The sequence below is a fragment of the Cavia porcellus genome, unplaced genomic scaffold, assembly GCF_034190915.1.
Source record: "Cavia porcellus strain 051 isolate PalLab524CR breed Dunkin Hartley unplaced genomic scaffold, mCavPor4.1 scaffold_18, whole genome shotgun sequence".
NCBI classification, from domain to species: Eukaryota; Metazoa; Chordata; class Mammalia; order Rodentia; family Caviidae; genus Cavia; species Cavia porcellus.
Window position 1 is genome coordinate 17,884,456 of NW_026947501.1, and position 19,465 is coordinate 17,903,920.

The 19,465-nt window shown below is 37.2% G+C and overlaps 1 pseudogene; it reads left to right on the forward strand.

Moving 5' to 3' along the window:
* Positions 1-744: 744 nt before the first annotated feature.
* LOC100735359 (large ribosomal subunit protein uL11-like) lies at positions 745-4,883 on the forward strand (annotated as a pseudogene).
* Positions 4,884-19,465: the final 14,582 nt, after the last annotated feature.

Genomic DNA, 19,465 nt, shown 5'->3' on the forward strand with positions numbered 1-19,465 from the left:
AAGCAAATATTACTCTAGTACCGAAACGTAAGAAAGACCCAACTAAAAAGAGAACTACAGGCTAATCTCCCTAATGAACACAAATACAAAAATCCTCAATAAAATATTGGCAAACAGGAGGCAGTAAATCATTGAGAAGATTATACACCATACCAAGTGGGATTCATCCCAGGCATGCAGAGATGGTTCAGCATACATAAATCAATAAGTGTAATCCACCATATCAATAAAGCCAAAAGTAAGAATCACATCATCATTTCTATAGATGCAGAACAAGCTTTTGATAAGGTCCAACACTCATTCATGATAAGAACCTTACAGAAAATTGGAGTTGATGGTCTTTACTCAATATGATAAAGGCCATCTATGGCAAACCAACAGCCAGCATCATATGAAATGGCCAACAACTGAAGGCCTTTACCTTAAAATCAGGCACAAGAAAAGGATGTCCTTTATCACCGCTGCTATTCAAATAGTATGGGAAATACTAGCAAGAGCAATTAGACAAGAGAGAAATAAAAGGGGTAAAGATAAGAAAGAGGAAGTTAAATTATTTACAGATGGCATGATACTCTACATAGAAGACCCCAAAACTCCATTGAAAGACACCTAGATACAATAAATAAATCCAGCAATGTAGCTGGATACATAATCAATATTCAAAAATGAATAGCATGTTTATACCCTAACAACAAAATCACTGAGAGAAATAAGAGAACCCACACCCTTCACACTAGCCTCCAAAAAAAATGATATATTTGGGAATTATTCTCATGAAAGAAGTAAAAGATCTATACAGGGAAAATTATAATACCGTGAAAAAGAAATTGAAGATAATCTCAGAAAATGGAAAGACATCCCTTGTTCATGGATAAGAAGAATAAATATTGTGAATATGGCCATTCTTCCAAAACTGTTATACAGATTCAAAGCAATCCCAATGAAAATACCATCAACATACCTCATATATCTAGAGAAATCACTCCTAAAATTTATCTGGAACCAGAAGAGACCTAGAATAGCAAAGACAGTTCTAAGCACCAAAGGCAAGGCAGGTGGCATCACAATCCCTGACTTGAAGTTATACTACAAAGCAACTGTAGTAAAATCAACATAGTACTGGAATAAAAACAGATCTGAAGATCAGTGGACTAGATTAGAAGATACAACCACAACTACAAACACACTCAACCACCTTATTTTTGATAAAGGGCCAAACATGTTCACCAGAAGAACGACAGTCTGTTTAAAAATGGTGCTGGAAAAACTGGCTCTCCATATGTGAAAAACTAAAATTAGTCCCATGCCTATCACCATGTACTAAACTAAAATCTAAATGGATCAAAGATCTGAATATTAAAACAGAAACACTAAATCTGTTGGAAGATATATTAGGTAAAAATCTTGAAGACATATGTCTTAGTTACTTTTTACTCATCGCTGAGACAAAATACCTGAAGCTCAAAATTGGGAAAGGAAAGGTTTATTTCTTACAGTTTTTGGAGGTTTCAGTCCACACTCAGTTGTCTCCAAGACAGGCAGGCATGGCTGGGCTGCAGTTCATGGCGGCCGCCCACAGCAAACTCGAACCAGCAAAGAGAAAGACACACCTTCTTCCTACATCACATCGTGGCTCCATCCCTATGTGGGTGGAGCACTGACACCATCAATCCAAGCATTATACAATGAACCATCACATATGAACAATGCAAACTCATGAGGCCTGGGGGACACAAACATAAACCATGACAACATAGAGTAGACATAGTTAGAGAATTCATGAACAGGACTTAAACTGCGTGGAAAATACTTCCCAGAATCAATAAATGGGATCCCATCTTATTACAAAGTTTCTGCATGTCAAAAGAAATCTCCAGCATAGTGAAAAGAAAACCCACAAACTGGGAAATAAATCTTAGTGAACTGTTCCTTAGACAAAAAACTTCTGTCTAAAACATATAAAGAATTTTTAAAAATCAGACCCCCAAAATTCAAAGATACAATCCAAAAATGGGCATCTGAAATGAATATACAATCTCAGATGAAGAAATACAAATGGCAAATAAATACATGAAAAAATGTTCATCATCATTAGTCATTAGAGAAATGCAAATTAAAACCACACTGAGATTTCATCTCACTCCTGAAAGAATGGCCAGGGTCGAGAAAACTACCAACAACAAATGATGGAGAGGCTGTTGGGAAAAAGGAACTCTTGCACTGTTGGTGGGAGTGTAGACTGGTGCAACCATTGTGGAGGTCAGTCTGGAGATTTCTCAAAAAGCTGGGATTGGAATTCCCGTTTGTTGCAGCTATTCCACTTCTGGGCATATTCCCAGAAGAACTGAAAACATCATACAACAGTGATATATGTGCACCCATGTTTATAGCAGCACAATTTGTAACAGCCAGATCTTGGAAACAACCTAAATGCCCATCAACTGAGGAACGGATAAAAAAGATGTCATATTTTTATACAATAGAGTACAACTCAGCTCTAAAGAATGATCACATTGAGACATTTATAAATAAATGGATGCAATTTGAGACCATACTCATAAGCAAAATAAATCAAACTCACATGAATAAATACCATATAGTCTCCCTAGTGTAAGAAATGATAAGAATACATAGAAGTTGGGGCTGGGGATTTAGCTCAGCAGCCTAAGCGCCTGCCTTGAAAGCAGGCAGTCGTGAGTTCGATCCCCGGTACCAATAAAAAAGAAAAAAAAAGACCAAAAAAAAATTAAGAATACATAAAAGTATGTGGTAATCATGATTCCCCATTACATTGCTTTGAAGCCTTATAATGTTTTCATTCATTAGTTGGAATGATTTTATCCTAGTTTGTTTGATTTTATTGTCTGTGATGGTATGAACAGCAATTTTGAGAAAACAAGACATTATAATAGCCAGTGCTGATTTAATATCATCTTCCTCTGAAGTCCTACCATGCTTTTGTTCTTCTGTTTTCATTGATTCTGTCTTTGTATCTTATTGGATTTTATTATGCGTGATAGTATAAAAACAGTTTTTATGGACAATGAGATAATATAGTAGCCATTGTTAGTTTTCTGTTATTTGGTTCTGAATGCCCTGTAATACTTTCATTCTCTGGAATGGTTTTATACTGTTTTGTTATGTTTGATACTATTGTATATGAAGGTATGCTCAACTGTTTCAAAGAAAGAGACATTATGGTAGCTACGGTTAATTACGGGTTGTCTTGTGGTGAAATACTGTGTTGCTTAAATTGTTCTGTTCTGATCTTCTTTGTTATGTTCTTTTGTCTTAGTCTCTTTAAAATAAAAAAAAAATTTTAAAAACCTAGTGAAATAGATCAGTGTAAGGTGTCCCAAGGTCTCAAATATCATGTGGATTGTTAAAATTTTTGTTTTGTTAGTATTTTTAAAAATTTCATGAAGGAATTATGTACACATTGAAGATGTTATCATTCAATATATGAATATATCTCTAAAAATACCCCACACTGAACATTTATATAAGGTTCTTTGGTGAAATCTAAAGCACATTTAAAATAACATGAGAAAGTCAAGGAGAACGAAAACATAGCCATAAACATGAATAAATGTGTGGATACTCTTATATCCTGTTTATAGGAAGTCTAGAAATTTAGTACAGAAGTTTGCAGGAAAGTGCTACTTGAAGAGATCAAGGGATTTTGTTTATTTACTGAAAAACATTGTAGTTTTGTGAATTACACACAGAATTAGCATGCAGTATGCAGAATTATTTAATTTTGGAGTGTCTAGATACTAGGAAATGTGTGATGATGATACAACAATATAAAAAAGTCATTAATACTATAGTAAAAATAAAGATTGGAATACCTCATGTGTAGTAGAAGCAAAATGATCAGATTAAAAAAGTAGATTAGAGATGGAGATTTAGCTCAGCGGCATAAGCACTTGCCTAGCAAGCATGAGGTCATGAGTTCAATTCCCAGTACCCAAACAAACAAAAAACACAAACTAAAACAACAACAAAAAGAAGGCTGAGGATTTAGCTCAGCAGCTAAAGCACTTGCCTGGTAAGTATGATGTTTTAAGTTCAATGATCCCCAGTACCCAAAAAAAAAAAAAAATTCATTTGGGGCTGGGAATTTAGCTCAGTGGCATAAGCACTTGCCTTGAAAGCACAGGGTTGTGAGTTCGATCCCCAGTACTGATTTAAAAAAGTTGATTAGATGGGCAGGGGTTTTAGCTCAGTGGCCTAAGTGCCTGCCTGCCTGGCAAACATGAGGTTGTAAGTTTGATCCCTGGTCAAAAAAAAAAAAAAAAAAAAAGATTAGCTTTTGGCTTTTGACTCAGAAGAGGTAAAGGTGCAACTTTCTTTGGTATTCCCAAATCAGGGGTCATCCAATATCAGACACTTCCATCATGCCAGCCAAATTTGATCTCATTGAGATCAAAATCATGTACCTGAAGTACACTGGTTGTAAAGTTAGCACCACGTTATCTGTTTCCCAAAATCAGACCCTTGGGTCTGTCTCCCAAAAACGTAGGTTTGATATCACCAAGGAAACTGGTGACTGGAAGGGTTTGAGGATTGCAGTGATACCGTTCAGAATAGCCAGGCCTAGACTGAGAGTCTTGTGCCTCTGCCCTGGTCATCAAAACCCTTAAGGTACCATTAAGGAACAGAAACAGAAAAACATTAGGCATGGTAGAAACATCACTTCTGAGGAGATTGTCAGTGTTGCCCAACAGATGTGGCACTGATCTTTAACCAGAGAACTTTCTGGAACCATTAAAGAGATTCAAGGGACTACCTAGTTTGTGGGCTAAAGTGTCACTATCTATCACCCATGTAACATTATAGATGATATCAGCAGTGGTGTAGTGTAATGCCCAGCCAGTTAAGAAGCAAAAGAGAAAATATTTCAGTGAAAGCTCACCTACTGAAAAAAGTGGATTACACACTTGTAATGCCATAGAAAATGTCCACCTTTCCTTTTTTCAATTTTCTTTTTTTGGTGTTTTCACCTCTCTTTTAACATATATACCAACCCTTTTCTTTATATATTCAACAGCTTAGCAACAGTTCTCGAGGGTTAAGAAAAGATAAACAATTGACAAATGCTCCAGATAATCCTAGTTAATAGCAGTTGGTTTCTGTTGTAGCTGGACTGAACATGTTGAATAAAATATAAGAACTGGTTTTCCACATACTACTGATAGGATCTTATTTAGATTTGTACAAGGAAATATCATACAGTCAGTCTCCAAGTGGAAAAAGTTTGAGTAACTGAGTGAGAACTTTGACACCAAAGCAAAGGGGTGATTATCATGACCATATACAAAGTTGTGAAAGCAAGTTAAAAGGAAACAGAAATTATGGCAACTTCACTCCCTACACCCATAGCAAGAATCATTCTCCTCACAGAATTATTTGGAACATTTGTCTATGAGAGCAGATGCATTTAAAATAATATTTATAAAAATATTTGTACTTTTAATTGCCAGTGTCCAGATTAGAAACTGTGTCTCCCAAAGATGTAAAAAATGTAGCACTGCTTGAGGGGATATTGCGATTTGTTTAAATGTTCCCCCAAAGCTTCATGCAGTCCTGGAGGTGGCTGAGTGTAGCATTTTTGATTGGTTTGTTGTCTAGTGCTGCGATTGGTAGTGTGAATGCTGCGCCCACTCAGGGCAGGTAGCAGCATAAAAAAGGAGGGGAGAAGGCATGCTTTTTCCTTGTTTTGCCCTTTTCACTCTTGTTGCTTGTGGCCACCATGAATGGCTGCCCTTTAGCCGCACCATCCTACCTGGAGTCAGCTGAGTATGTAATGAAACCTCCAAAAAACTATAAGCTAAATAAACTTTCCTTTTCCTGATTTTGGGCATCAGGTGTTTTGTCTCAGCAAAGTGAGAAAAGTAACCAAGATGGGGAAACCCCTTTGCTAGTATGAAACTCTTATTGTCAGTCAAACAATTCACAGCACTAATAATATAGTGAAAAAAATCCTTGAAGTTCATCAAATGTGCATAAAGCCATTGTTCGAGATTTCACCTTTTAAAAAATTTATTATTTTTATTAGTAATGTTTGCAGTACATAATGATTACATTCATCTTTGGGAGCTGATACATATACAAAATATGTCAATTCTTTTAACTCCCTTTCCTTTCCCCTTCATTCATTTTCCCTTCCCTTAATCTCTTGGTTCCTTTCCCATTTGCAAAAGATATCCTTTGAGTTCAATGGAGTCATAACTTGTTTATCTTAGGATGGCAAAGTAGGTGCAACAGTTTGAATGTGTTCCCCAAAGTTTAGAAACACAGGGAAACTTTTTTCTTTCTTGTACTGGAAACTGAATTCAGGCCTTCACACTGAACTATATCTCCAGCCCCATTTTGAGTCAGAATCTCACTAAACTGCTAAATTGCCAGGCTACGGATCCTCTTACCTCAGCCTTCCAGCATGCCAGGATTACATATATGCACCATTATGCTCAGCTTTTGTGGGAAAACAATTCTAAGTGTAGCAGTGTTTGGGAGTGGGTTATTGCCAAAATGGATTTGCAGTTAGTTATAAAAGCAAGTTTTGCCTCACCCTTTTTTCTCTTGTGTATTCTCTGTTGCTTTTCTACCTTCCTCCATGAGAGCATGAATTCCCTCACTGTATATAGGCCCCTGAATGTTAGATTCTCAGCCTCTACAACTGTAAGAAATAAATTTGTTTATAAATTATGTGGCTTCAGGTGCTTCTTAATAGCAATACAAACAGACTAAATGTGGGTGACTCTGAGTGTTAGTAATAGGACCATGTTTTGCTACTCCAAGACCCACGAAAGAAAGCAAGGGTTTGAGTTATCCTAAATGCAGCTGTCAAGGAGCACCACCAATTATGAGGTAAGATACTCCAGCCAGGGGAAAAATAAGTGTGTTTAATTAAATGGCTCATTGCTTGCTTTACCATTTAAAGAAGTTGGGGCATCTTTGTTTGCATAAGGCAAAACAGCAGAGGAGAACCCAATGGGAAACAAAATAATGGATAAGATGATGCTCTGATTGTTAAAGGAATCTTCCCAAATCCTGATTTCTGTCTGGTTAGAACCAGCACTGGAGGCAAAGACCTGGTAGGATATCCTGTTCCTTGGATGACCCCATTCCCCCTCACACCAAGGCAGTAATCTCCTTACCTGTTCACAGACAAAAGGAGACAAATGTCAGCCAGAGAGGGCAGCTTATTACACATAGCTTTTGGAAGTTTATTTGAAATGTTACCTGAAAAAGATAGATTACTTGTATGGTTTATTTTGTTTTATTTAATTCATTTGGAGACCAGGTCATTATTTGGAGACAGTGTTTCTCTTTGTAGCTTAGACTGGCTTTTAGCTAAACATGTAGCCTGGGCTGACCTCAGACTTTCAGTGATCTTCTTGCCTCAGCCTCCTGATTGCTAGGAGTACAGGTATGTACCATGCCAGGCTATATGGTATCATCAGTTTTTTTTTTTTTTGTAAAATGACATTGTTTATCAAAATAAATTTAATAAAAGTATTCAAAGACCATTTCAATATTTAGCTTCCTTCAAGACAGTTTTTAGCACTCATAATGGACACTGTAGGTTTCTACACAACAGCACTCTATTTCATACACCTTTAATAATTCAAACAGACCTTTGCAGATTCAACAGTACTTGAGAGACAACTGTACCCTTACATATAGTAAATATTTTAATGTTAATACTAAAAAGCTAAAATTGAAACGACTGTGTGGTAACATGGAGTGATTTTGGGAAAGATGTACAGCCAGATAGCTAAAGCTATTCAATCCCAGATCTATTGATTTTAAATGCTTTTAAAAAAAAATCAGTACCAGGGATCAAACTCACAACCACCTGCTTGCAAGGCAGGTGCTTATGCCACTGAGCTAAACCCCCAGCCCCTGATTTTAAATGCTTTTTGACCAGTAGTACTACATTGTGTCTTCATCTCACGTTCTTGCTTTTCTGGTGACATATACCACGTTCAGCTTCTATATCTCTCCATGCTTTTCACACTACACAGGAAGCTGTTCTGATACCAGTAACCTGGTTCACTACCCAACTTTGAATCAATAGTTCTGAGTGATGCTTCCTGTATACTCAGGCTGAATTCAAGGTCAGTCTTTTTGGCGGGTCCCAGACTTTCCCTTTAGGAAAAAGATGAAATGGCCTCCAGTTTTGGATTCCTTTCATCTCTGTAGTATGGGGCTATATGTTGATCTGTGGGTTTTTATACAAGTCCTGATAGAATTCTGATTCCAAGAAACGGGGGAAAGAGTTGTTCTCCAGGGTGTAAACCCTTTTCCAGGCAGTTGTAAAGCAGGCACCTGTAGCCTCTTACGTATTTTTTTTTATTTAAAGAGAAAAAAGATAGGAAATAAAAAAAAACAAAGCAGTAAAAGGGTACAAATAGTACAGAATTTCAAGAAAAAAATATACATTAAGAAATCACTAGTTAATAGGTTACATATTGTCATCTTAGAAACAGTTGTCCAAATTATAAAATTAAAGCATATAAAGTGGACATTCATAAGAGTGAGATTGTAGACAGTTCCGTTCAATGATCCAACAAAAGCTCAGTAATATGATTTCCATCCTACACACTCAAACATACATGCAGTTATATTCCTTAGACCACCTTACTTTCCACTCTTTTTTTACAATAGCAATTACACTTTTTGGGTTTTTTTACTCCCACAGTTCTTATTACTTTTTTTTAAAAGAGAATAAAACCTAATGTAACTAAACAAAACAGAGTCAGAACAGAAGAATGGGCACAGTACATGATGCAAAAATAGAATATCTGGTGATCAAAAATGGTACCATTGTGCCTCTTGCTATTTTTAAAAAGAGTTGCCTATATCATCAGGTATAATAGAATTGATCAAAATAGTACAGAACAGAACCAATAAAACCTACATTGGAGACCTTACAGGACTTCAAAAGAAGATAATAGTCAAACCATAAAGGGCATCATAGTAAATCTTATTGCCTTCAAAGTGGTTGCCTATACCCTCAAGCTTGATACTATCAAACAAAATAGAATATAGTATAATCAGACAGAATGAGATGGGGAGAGCAATATTGGGGTTCAAATCAGGTTAACAGGAAAACAAAAAAGTTACTATAATATATCCCGCTATTTTTAAATTTAGTTTTCTCTTAATTAAAAAAATGAGAAAAAATAGATTAATTTAAAAAAGGGGGGGAGATTGAGATAAAAGAGGACATTGTAATAGAACAACACAGGTCAGAACGGAACAATTTAAGCATCATTGTATTTCACCACCAGATAATCTAACATAATAGTAGTTACCATAGTATCTCTTTCCTTGGAATTTGAGTATAACTTTGTATACTATAGCATCAAGCATATCAAGACAGTGTGAAGCCATTCAAGAGAATGAAAGAATTACAGGGTATTTAGAACCAGTTAACAGAAAACGAACAATGGTTTCTATATTATCTCTTTGCCTATAAAAAATTTTGTTTATACTATCGCATATAGTAAAGTATAGTAAGATACAACATGTCAAACCAGTGGAAACAAATGTACAACAGCTTGATGGGACTTCAAAACAAGATGATATTAAATCAGCACTAGCTTTTTTTAAAATTTTATTTAAGGAGAAAAAGAAAAAAAAAAGCAGAGAAAGGGTACAAGTTATACAGATTTACAGAAAAAAATAAACAGTAGGAAATCACTAGTTAATGGATTACATTTTGTCATTTCAGAAACAATTGTTCAAGTTACAAAATTAAAGCTTATAAAGTGGACATTCCAACAGTGAGACTGCAAACAGTTCTGTTCAATGATCCAACAAAACTCAGTAATATCATTATCTATCTTATACACTTAAATATACATGCAGTTATATCATTTAGAGCACTTTGTTTTCCTCTCTTTTGTACAATGACAATTACACATTTTGGGTTTTGTTGTTCCCACAGTTCTTATTACTTTTTTGGAAGAGAGTAGAACTAAATGTGACATAACAGAACAGTCAGTCAAATCAAAAGGGTGGACGTAATACATAATGTAAAAGCATAATACTAGGTGATCAACAATGGTTACCATAATGCCTCCCACTATCTCTAATAGAATTGCCTATATCATTAGTTATAATAAAATTGAACAAAACAAGCAGGCAGTTGTGAGTTCGATCCCTGGTACCGGGGGGAAAAAAAAAAGACCAAAGATCAGCACTAGCTTTTATGATGTGCTGTTTTCTTCAAAATAGCTATTCGTACTAACACAGATACTAAAATCGAACAAGCCAGGTTAAAACCATTGCAATTAATGAGTGAAAACATTATATGACTTCAAACCAGTATGGTTGGGAATCATGTTTACCACATACTTTTATGTATTATTATCATTTCTTATACAAGGGAAAATATTTGGTATTTATACATGTGAGTTTGATTTATTTCACGAGTATGGTCTCAAGCTGCGTCCATTTATTTATTTATTTGGCTTTTTTTTCATTTTTATCGGTACCAGGGATCGAACTGATGACCGCATACTTGCAAGGAAGGCACTAATGCCGCTGAGCTAAATTCCCAGCCCCATGTCCATTTATTTATAAATATCTCAATGTGATCATTCTTTATAGCTGAGTAGTACTCCATTGTATAAAAATACCACAACTTTTTTTATCCATTCCTCAGTTGATGGACACTTAGGTTGTTTCCAAGATCTGGCTGTTACAAATTGTGCTGCTATAAACATGGGTGCACATATATCACTGTCGTATGATGTTTTCAGTTCTTCTGGGAATATGCCTAGAAGAGGAATAGCTGGGTCAAATGGGGCTTCCAGTCCCAGCTTTCTGAGAAATATCCAGACTGACCTCCACAATGGCTGCACTAGTCTACACTCCCCCCAACAGTGCAAGAGAGTTCCTTTTTCCGCACAGCCTCTCCAGCATTTGTTATTGTTGGTTTTCTTGATCTTGGCCATTCTTTCAGGAGTGAGATGAAATCTCAGTGTGGTTTTAATGTGCATTTCTCTAATGATCAGTAATGGTGAACATTTTTTCATGTATTTATTTGCCGTTTGTATTTCTTCATCTGAAAATTGTTTATTCATCTCATATGCCCATTTTTGGATTCGGTCTTTGAATTTTGGGGATCTGATTTTTTTAAATTCTTTATATGTTTTAGACAAAAGTCCTTTGTCTGAGGGGCAGTTCACTAAGATTTTTTCCCAGTTTGTGGGTTTTCTTTTCACTATGCTGGAGATTTCTTTTGATATGCAGAAACTTTTTAATAAGAGGCGATCCTAATTTTTGACCCTGGGAAGTATTTCCCATGTGATTTGAGTCTTGTTCATGAATTCTCTACTTACTCCTATGTCTTCAAGGTTTTTACCCAATTTGTATTCCAATAGATTTAGTGTTTCTCTTTAAATATTTAGATCTTTGACACATTTAGATTTTATTTAGTACATGGTGATAGGCATGGGTCTAGTTTTAGTTTTTGGCATATGGAGAGCCAGTTTTTCCAACACCATTATTAAAGTGACTGTCGTTCTTCCAGTGAACATGTTTGGCCCCTTTAACAAAGATAAGGTGGTTGAGTGTGTTTGTAGTTGTGTTTGTATCTTCTAATCTATTCCACTGATCTTTGGCTCTGTTTTGGTTCCAGTACCATGTTGATTTTACTACAGTTGTTTTGTAGTATAACTTCAAGTCAGGGATTGTGATACCTCCTGCCTTGCCTTTGCTGCTTAGAACTGTCCTTGCTATTTTAGGTCTCTTTTAGCTCCAGATGAATTTTAGGAGTGATTTCTCGAGTTCTATGAGGTATGTTGATGGTATTTTTATCGGGATTGTATTGAATCTATATAAAAGTTTTGGGAGAATGGCCATTTTCACAATATTTGTTCTTCCTATCCATGATCAAGGGATGTCTTTCCATTTTCTGAGATCATCTTCAATTTCATTTTTCAGTGTATTACAATTTTCCCTGTATAGGTCTTTCACTTCTTTCGTGAGAGTAATTCCTAAATATTTCATTTTTTTGGTTCCTAGTGTGAAGGGTGTGGCTTCTCTTATTTCTCTCTCTTTGACTTAGTTGTTAGTGTATAGGAATGCTATTGATTTTTGAGCATTGATTCTGTATCCAACTACCTTACTGAATTTATTATATTTAGGAGTCTTTCAATGGAGTTTTGGGGATGTTCTATATAGAGTATCATGTCATGTCGTCTGCAAATAATGATAATTTAACTACTTCTTTTCCTATCTTTATGCCTTTTATTTCTCTCTCTTGTCTAATTGCTCTGGCCAGTATTTCTTTTTTTTTTTTTTTTTTTTTTTTGGTCTTTTTCATTTTTATCGGTACCAGATGACTGCCTGCTTGCAAGGCTGACACTTAGGTCACTGAGCTAAATCCCCAGCCCCCTGGGCAGTATTTCTAGTACTGTATTAAATAGGAGCAGTGATAAGGAACATCCTTGTCTTGTGCTTCATTTTAAAGTTAAGGCCTTTCATTTTAGTATGATATTGGCTGTTGGTTTATCATAGATGGCCTTAATTATATTTAGGTAAAGACCATTCCAATTTTCTGCAGGGTTCTTATCATAAATGAATGTTGGACCTCACCAAAAGCTTTTTCTGCATCTATAGAAATGATCATGTGGTTCTTACTTTTGGCTCTACTGATATGGTGTGTTACATTTACTGATTTATGTATATTGAACCATCCCTGCATGCCTGGGATGAATCCCACTTGGTCATGATGTATGATATTTTTGATGATTTGCTGCATCCTATTTGCCAATATTTTATTGAGGATTTTTGCATCTGTGTTCATTAGGGAGATTGGTCTATAGTTCTCTTTTTCAGTTGGGTCCTTTTCAGGTTTTGGTACTAGAGTAATATTTGCTTCTAGGAACGATTTAGGAAGGATTGCTTCCCTTTCAATTTCATTAAAGAGTTTGAGGAGTGTTGGTATTAAGTCTTCTTTGTATTTCTTGTAGAATTCTGCAGTGAATTCGTCTGGGCTTGGGCTCTTCTTTGTAGGTAAAGATTTAATTACGTTTTCAATTTCATTAATAGAAATTGGGTTATTCAGTAGTTTTACATATTCTTGACCTAGCTTTGGTACTTCGTATGCTTCTAGGAATCTGTCTATTTCCTCTGTGTTATCAAACCTTTGAGAGTAGAGGTTTTTGAAATGGGTGTTGATGATCTTCTGTATTTCTCTAGGATATGTACTGATTTTGCCTCTTTCATTCCTTATCACGTGAATTTGAGCCTTTTCTTCCCCTTTTTAAATAAGTTTGGCTAGGGGCTTGTCAATTTTATTTATTCTTTCAAAGAACCAACTCTTTGATTCATTGATTTTTTGAATTGTTTTTTTTAGTCTCTATTGCAGTGATTTCTGCTCTGATTTTTATAATTTCTTCTCTTCTTTTGGCTTTGGGCTTGACTTGCTCTTCTTTTTCTAGATGTTTGAGGTGTAACATCAGGTTATTTATTTGTATTCGCTCTGTTTTCCTAATGTGGGAACTCAGTGCAATAAATTTTCCTCTGAGGGCAGCTTTCATTGCATCCCACAGATTCCGGTAAGTTGTATTTGTGTTTTCATTTGTTTGTAGGTATTGTTTTATTTCTTCTTTAATTTCCTCTGTGACCCACTGATTACTCAAGAGTGTGTTATTCAGTTTCCATGTGTTTGTGGGATTTTTGCATTATCTTTTGTCATTAATTTCTCATTTCATGGCGCTATCATCCAATAGCATGCAAGGGATAATTTCAACCCTTTTGCATTTATTTAAATATGATCTGTGAATTAATATATGGTCTATTTTAGAGAATGACCCATGTACTGCTGAGAAGAATGTGTATTCTGTTGTTGTTGAGTGGAATGCTCTGTATATGTCTATTAAGTCCATTTGTTCACAGGTGCAATTCAGTTCTTTTATTTCTTTGCTGGTTTTCTGTCTGGTTGATCTGTCCACTGGTGTCAATGGTGTGTTAAGATCTCCTGTCAGAATTGTGTTACTGCTAATTTGGTTTTTCATTTCTGTTAGTACTTGTTTTGTATAACTGGGTGCTCTGGAGTTTGGTGCATATATGTTTAAGATAGTTAACTCTTCCTCTTGGAGTTTTCCCCTAACCAGTATGTATTGACCTTCTTTATCCTTTCTGATCATTATTGGCTTGAAGTTCACATTGTCTGCAAACAGAATAGCTATTCCCGCTTTTTTGGGGGTTCCTATTTCATGAAGTATTGTTTTCCATCCTTTGACTTTTAGTCTGTCATTATCCTTTTGGGTTAGATGGGTTTCTTGTAGACAGCATATGGTTGGGTTTTGTTTCTTGATCCATTCTGCCAGTCTGTTTCTTTTAATTGGTGCATTGAGACCATTTACATTAATGGTTATAACTGTTATATATTAGTTTATTGTTTATCTTTTGGCTGTTGCATCTTTATCTTTGTGCTCTGTTTAATTGTCTGCTTTGTTTAGTGGTCTTTTCCTAAATGTATCTAGGCTGTCTTTCAGTATTCTTTGCAGGGTTGGCTTGGTGATCATGAAGTTTTTCAGGTGTGCTTTGGCATGGAAGTATCTTATTTCTCCATCAATTTTGAAGGACAGTTTTGCAGGGTACATCAGCCTAGGTTGGAAATCATTTTCCTTTAGGATCTGAAATACTTCAGTCCATGCTGTTCTTGACTTTATTGTTTATGCTGAGAAGTCTGCTGTGATTCTGGTAGGTTTTCCTTTATAGGTGATCTGTCTTTCGTCTCTAACAGCTTTTAATATTCTATTCTTTTGTTCGATTTCTGAGATGGTCATTATTATATGTCTGGGTGTAGTTTTATTTTGGTTATGGCTGTTTGGAGTTCTGTATGCTTCATTGATCTTGATACTAGTTTCCAGTCATGTGTTTGGGAAAATTTCAGCTCCTACTTCTCTAAATATCCTCTTTACATCCTTTATGTTGTCCCCTTTTTCATTTATCCCTATCAAATTTATGTTATTCCTCTTTGCATTATCTTGCAGGTATTGAATTGTGATTTCCTGATTTCTTGTTATTTTTAAAAGATCTTTCCTTTTCTGTTCACTGGCTGCAATCTTGTCTTCAAGTTTTGAGATTCTATCTTCACATTCATTGAGGCGGTTTTTACAACTTTCAGTGGAGTTTTTGATTTCCTGTATGTCTCTTTGCATCTGCTTTATGTATTCTGTTTGTTTATTATATTGTTCATCCAGGGATTCTATCTTTTTGTTTAGTTCCTCCAATTTTTTAACTGTGTCTTCTTTAGATATGTTCAGCATCTCCTTCATTTCTTTTATCATTTCTTCTTTTACCTGAGAGATTATTTCTAGTTTGAATTCCTTTAAGACTTCCCAGAATTGCTTCTTTATTTCAGTTACTATTATTTCAGGTATTTCAGGTATGTGGTATGTGCTTTCTTCTATGCACATGGCTTGTAGGCTTTCTTGTGATGAGCTGGATGTTTGAGATTACATTTTGGTCTTTTGTTTTGTCATTTTCCTATGTTTTCTTTTTCTTTTTTTAAAATTTTATTTAAGGAGAAAAGAAAAAAAAGCAGAGAAAGGGTACAAGTTATACAGATTTACAGAAAAAAAATGAACAGTAGGAAATCACTGGTTAATGGATTACATATTGTCATCTTAGAAATAATTGTTCTTCACAAAATTAAAGCTTGTAAAGTGGACATTCCATCAATGATACTCCAAACAGTTCTGTTCAATGATCCAATGACACTCTGTGATATCATTTTCTATCTTATACACTTAAATATACATGCAGTTATATAGTTTAGAGCACTTTCTTTTCCTCTCTTTTGTACCATGACTATTACACATTTTGGGTTTCATTGCTCCCATGGTTCTTATTACTTTTTTGGAAGAGAGTAAAACCAAATGTGACATAACAGAACAGAATCGGTCAAGTCAAAAGGGTGGACATAATAGATAATGTAGAAACATAATACAAGGTGATCAACTATGGTTACCATAATGCCTCCCGCTTTTTTAAATAGAAATGCCTATATCGTTAGTTATAATACAATTGAACAAAACAGTAAAGAATAAAACCGACAAAACCAAAACATTGGAGACATTGTAGGTCTTCAAAAGTAGATAAAAGTCAACGAGAATGGGCGTTATAATGAATCTCATTATCTTCACAGCTGATGCCTAAACTTTCGAACCTGATACTATCCAGCAAAACAGAATAGGGGAACATCAGTTAAAAACCAGATGGTGAGAGTAATACAGGGCTTTAAATCGAGGTAATGGAAAGTCAAAGTGGGTTACTATAATATATCCTGCTATTTTTTTCCTTTAATTAAAAGGATAAAGATAAAAAAGTAAATAATGGAGTGGAGATTGAGATAAAAGAGGGCATAACAACGAAACAGCGCAGATCAAAACATAACCATTTAAGCAGAATAGTGTTTCACCACCAGATAATCCTAACCTAAAAGTAGTTACCATATTGTCTCTTTCCTTGAAATCCTTGAGTACAACTTCGTATACTGTAGCATTAAGTATATCAAAACAATGTAAAACCATTTAAGAGAATGACAGCATTACAGAGTATTTAGAATCGACTAATAGAAAATGAACAATGGTTTCTGTATAATCTCCTTGTCTTTAAAAGGTTTTTGCTTATACTATCGTACATAATAAAATCCAATAAGATACAACCTATTTAGACCATTGGAGACAGAAGGACAAAAGCTAGATGAGACTTCAAAACAGGATGATACTAAATCAGTATTACCTATTAAGATGTCATTTTCTCCAAAATAGCTGTTCCCATCATCCAATCTTCTCTGCCTCATTTCTGTTGAGCTCTTTTTCTGTCAGTAGCTGTCAGTTTGTCTTCTTCGTTTTGTTCTCTGTTCCATTCGTTGTGGCTTTCCCGCCACTATTTCTGGATTCTTTGTATTTTTCTTTTTTTAGAATATCCTGCAATACTCTCTGTAGAGTTGAACTGGTGGTTGCAAATTCCCCTAGTTCCTCTTTATCCTGGAAGCACCTTGTTTTTTCCATCAATTTCCAGGGACAGTTGTGCAGGATATCTCAATCTTGGCTGGAGATTATTATCTTTCAAAGCTTGAATTATTTCCCCCCACGCTCTTCGTGATTTGATGGTTTGTGCAGAGAAATCTGCTGTAATTCTGATGGGTGTTCCCTTGTAAGTGGTCTGTTTCTTGTCTCTGACAGCTTTTAATATTCTGTTCTTGTATTGAATTTCTGGAATTTTTATTATTATATGCCTGGGTGTTGCTCTGTTTGGGTTGTAGATACTCATACATCTGAGTATCTTTACCTTTTGCTAAATTAGGAAAATTCTCCTGTATTATTTCTGTGAGTAGCTTTTGTAGTTCACTTGTTTGTGTCCCTACTTCTTCTTTTATGTTCTTAATCCTTAAGTTATGGCTCCTCTTATCATCTTCTTGTCTTTGTATTATTGCTGTTTGTTTCTTTGTTATTTTTAAGAAGTTTTTTATTTCATTCTCCCATATTACAAGTCTCCCCTCCAGTTCAGATAGTCTGTCCTTAGTTTCTTTCAAGCTGTTATGCCAGTCTTCGATAGACTTCTTAGTATCTTGGTAGTCCCTTTGAACCTGCTTCACGTATTCTATGCTTTCTCTGTTTTCTCCATCAAACAATTCTCCCCTCTTTTTCTGTTCTTCCATTCCACCATCTGTTTTTTCTTGGGTTGTGCTTAGCATTTCCCTAACTATTCTGCATACTTCTAGCTTCAGGTTGTTGATAACTTCATTCCTGAATTGGTCTATGAGGCTCTCTATATGGCGCTTTATGTCTATTATTGCGGTGTCCGCTATTGCCTGTTTCTCAGAATTGGGGGCCGAGGAGCCTTTCTTGTTGCTGCCTCTTCCCATATTCTCTGTTCCTTATATATGCAAGCTTATATAAGAGGCCCAGCTTCTCTCCTAGTCAGCCACAGCCTGATCGAATTGCGCTGGTTAGGTGTTCCCGCTCACCGCTTCGCACCAGGGAGTTATGGACCAGGCAGTCTATGCATCGCCCCTCCCCGCCACAGTCAGGTTCTGGGATCTGGGTTGGGCTAGCCTACTGGGTTCGCCAGCAGTGTCAGGTAGGCTAGGTACTTTTCACTAATCCCGCCCGAGAGGGGGATGTGTGGCTGGAGTCGCCACCGCACCCTGCTCCCGCAGGACTGCTTGGGCCCAGAAAGTCCTCCGCTGGAGTCAAACTGTGGTAGAGTGTCAATTTCTCTCACTCACCTCACCACAAGTCAGTGCACGCCTCCCTGCCCGTCCTGTTTTCGACTCTGTTCGCAGATTGCTGTTCTCAGAGCTTCCATGCATCTCTCTCCTTGCCGAGCCGATGTAGAGGCAGCCAGCTGCGGCGCAGCGGGAAACCCAAATCGCGGCTTCCAATGGCGCGAAGTCCAGCCTCCACACCGAGGCTTTTCTGTTCCTGTTTTAGCACCAGGACTGCATTCCAAGTTGGTTTCTCTCAGCCCAGTTCATTCCTGAGTCAGCAGAGCATATCTCCACCTGCTTATATCTCCTTAGTCCGCACCATTCCTGGCTTCTGAGCCGAGTCTTTCAGAGAGCCTCCGGTAGTTGCTGTTATCTGTCTGCCATGTTCTCCTGGAACCCCTCAGGTTCACTCTTAAATTTTACCTCTATTTTGTCACTTGCAGCAGTAATCATCACTCTCTTCTCCACCCAGGAGGGCGGTGCTGTATTACGTGAACTGAGGGGTCCTCGCGCAGCTCCATTTTCCTATGTTTTTGAGCTTCAAGTGTTGTTACAAGTGAGGAGAGAGGTTCACCAGGCTGAGACAGGGTTCTGCGCCTCGGCCCCACTTACTGATCCTGGCAGGGAACTGCGGCCTGGTCCCCAGGCAAGGAAGAGAGTTCCACCAGACTGAGACAGGATTCCGCGCCTCAATCCTACTCACTGGTACCAGCAGGGAACCGCGGGCTGGCCCCCAGGAGAGGAAGAGAGTTCCATCAGACTGGAATGGGATTCCATGCCTCGGCCCCACTCACTGGTCCTGGCAGGAAACCATGGTCTGGCCCCAGGCAAGGAAGAGAGTTTCCCCAGACTTAGATGGATTTCTGTGCCTCAGTTGACTCGCTGGTCCCAGCAGGAAATCACAGCCTCCTCCCCAGGCCAGGAATAGAGTTCCGCTAGACTGGTATGAGATTCCGCTCTGTGGCCCCACTCACTGGATCCTGCAGGGAACCGCGGCCTGGCCCCCAGGTGAGGGAGAGAGTTCCCCAAGACTGGGATGGATTTCCATGCCTTGGTCCAATTGGCTGGGCCTGGCAGGAAACTGCGGGTTGGTCCCCAGGAGAGGAAGAGTTCCCCCAGACTGGGACAGGATTCCGCGATGCTGCTCCACTCACCGGTCCCGGCAGGGAACTTGGGCTTGGTCCTCAGGCCAGGAAGAGAGTTCCACCAGTC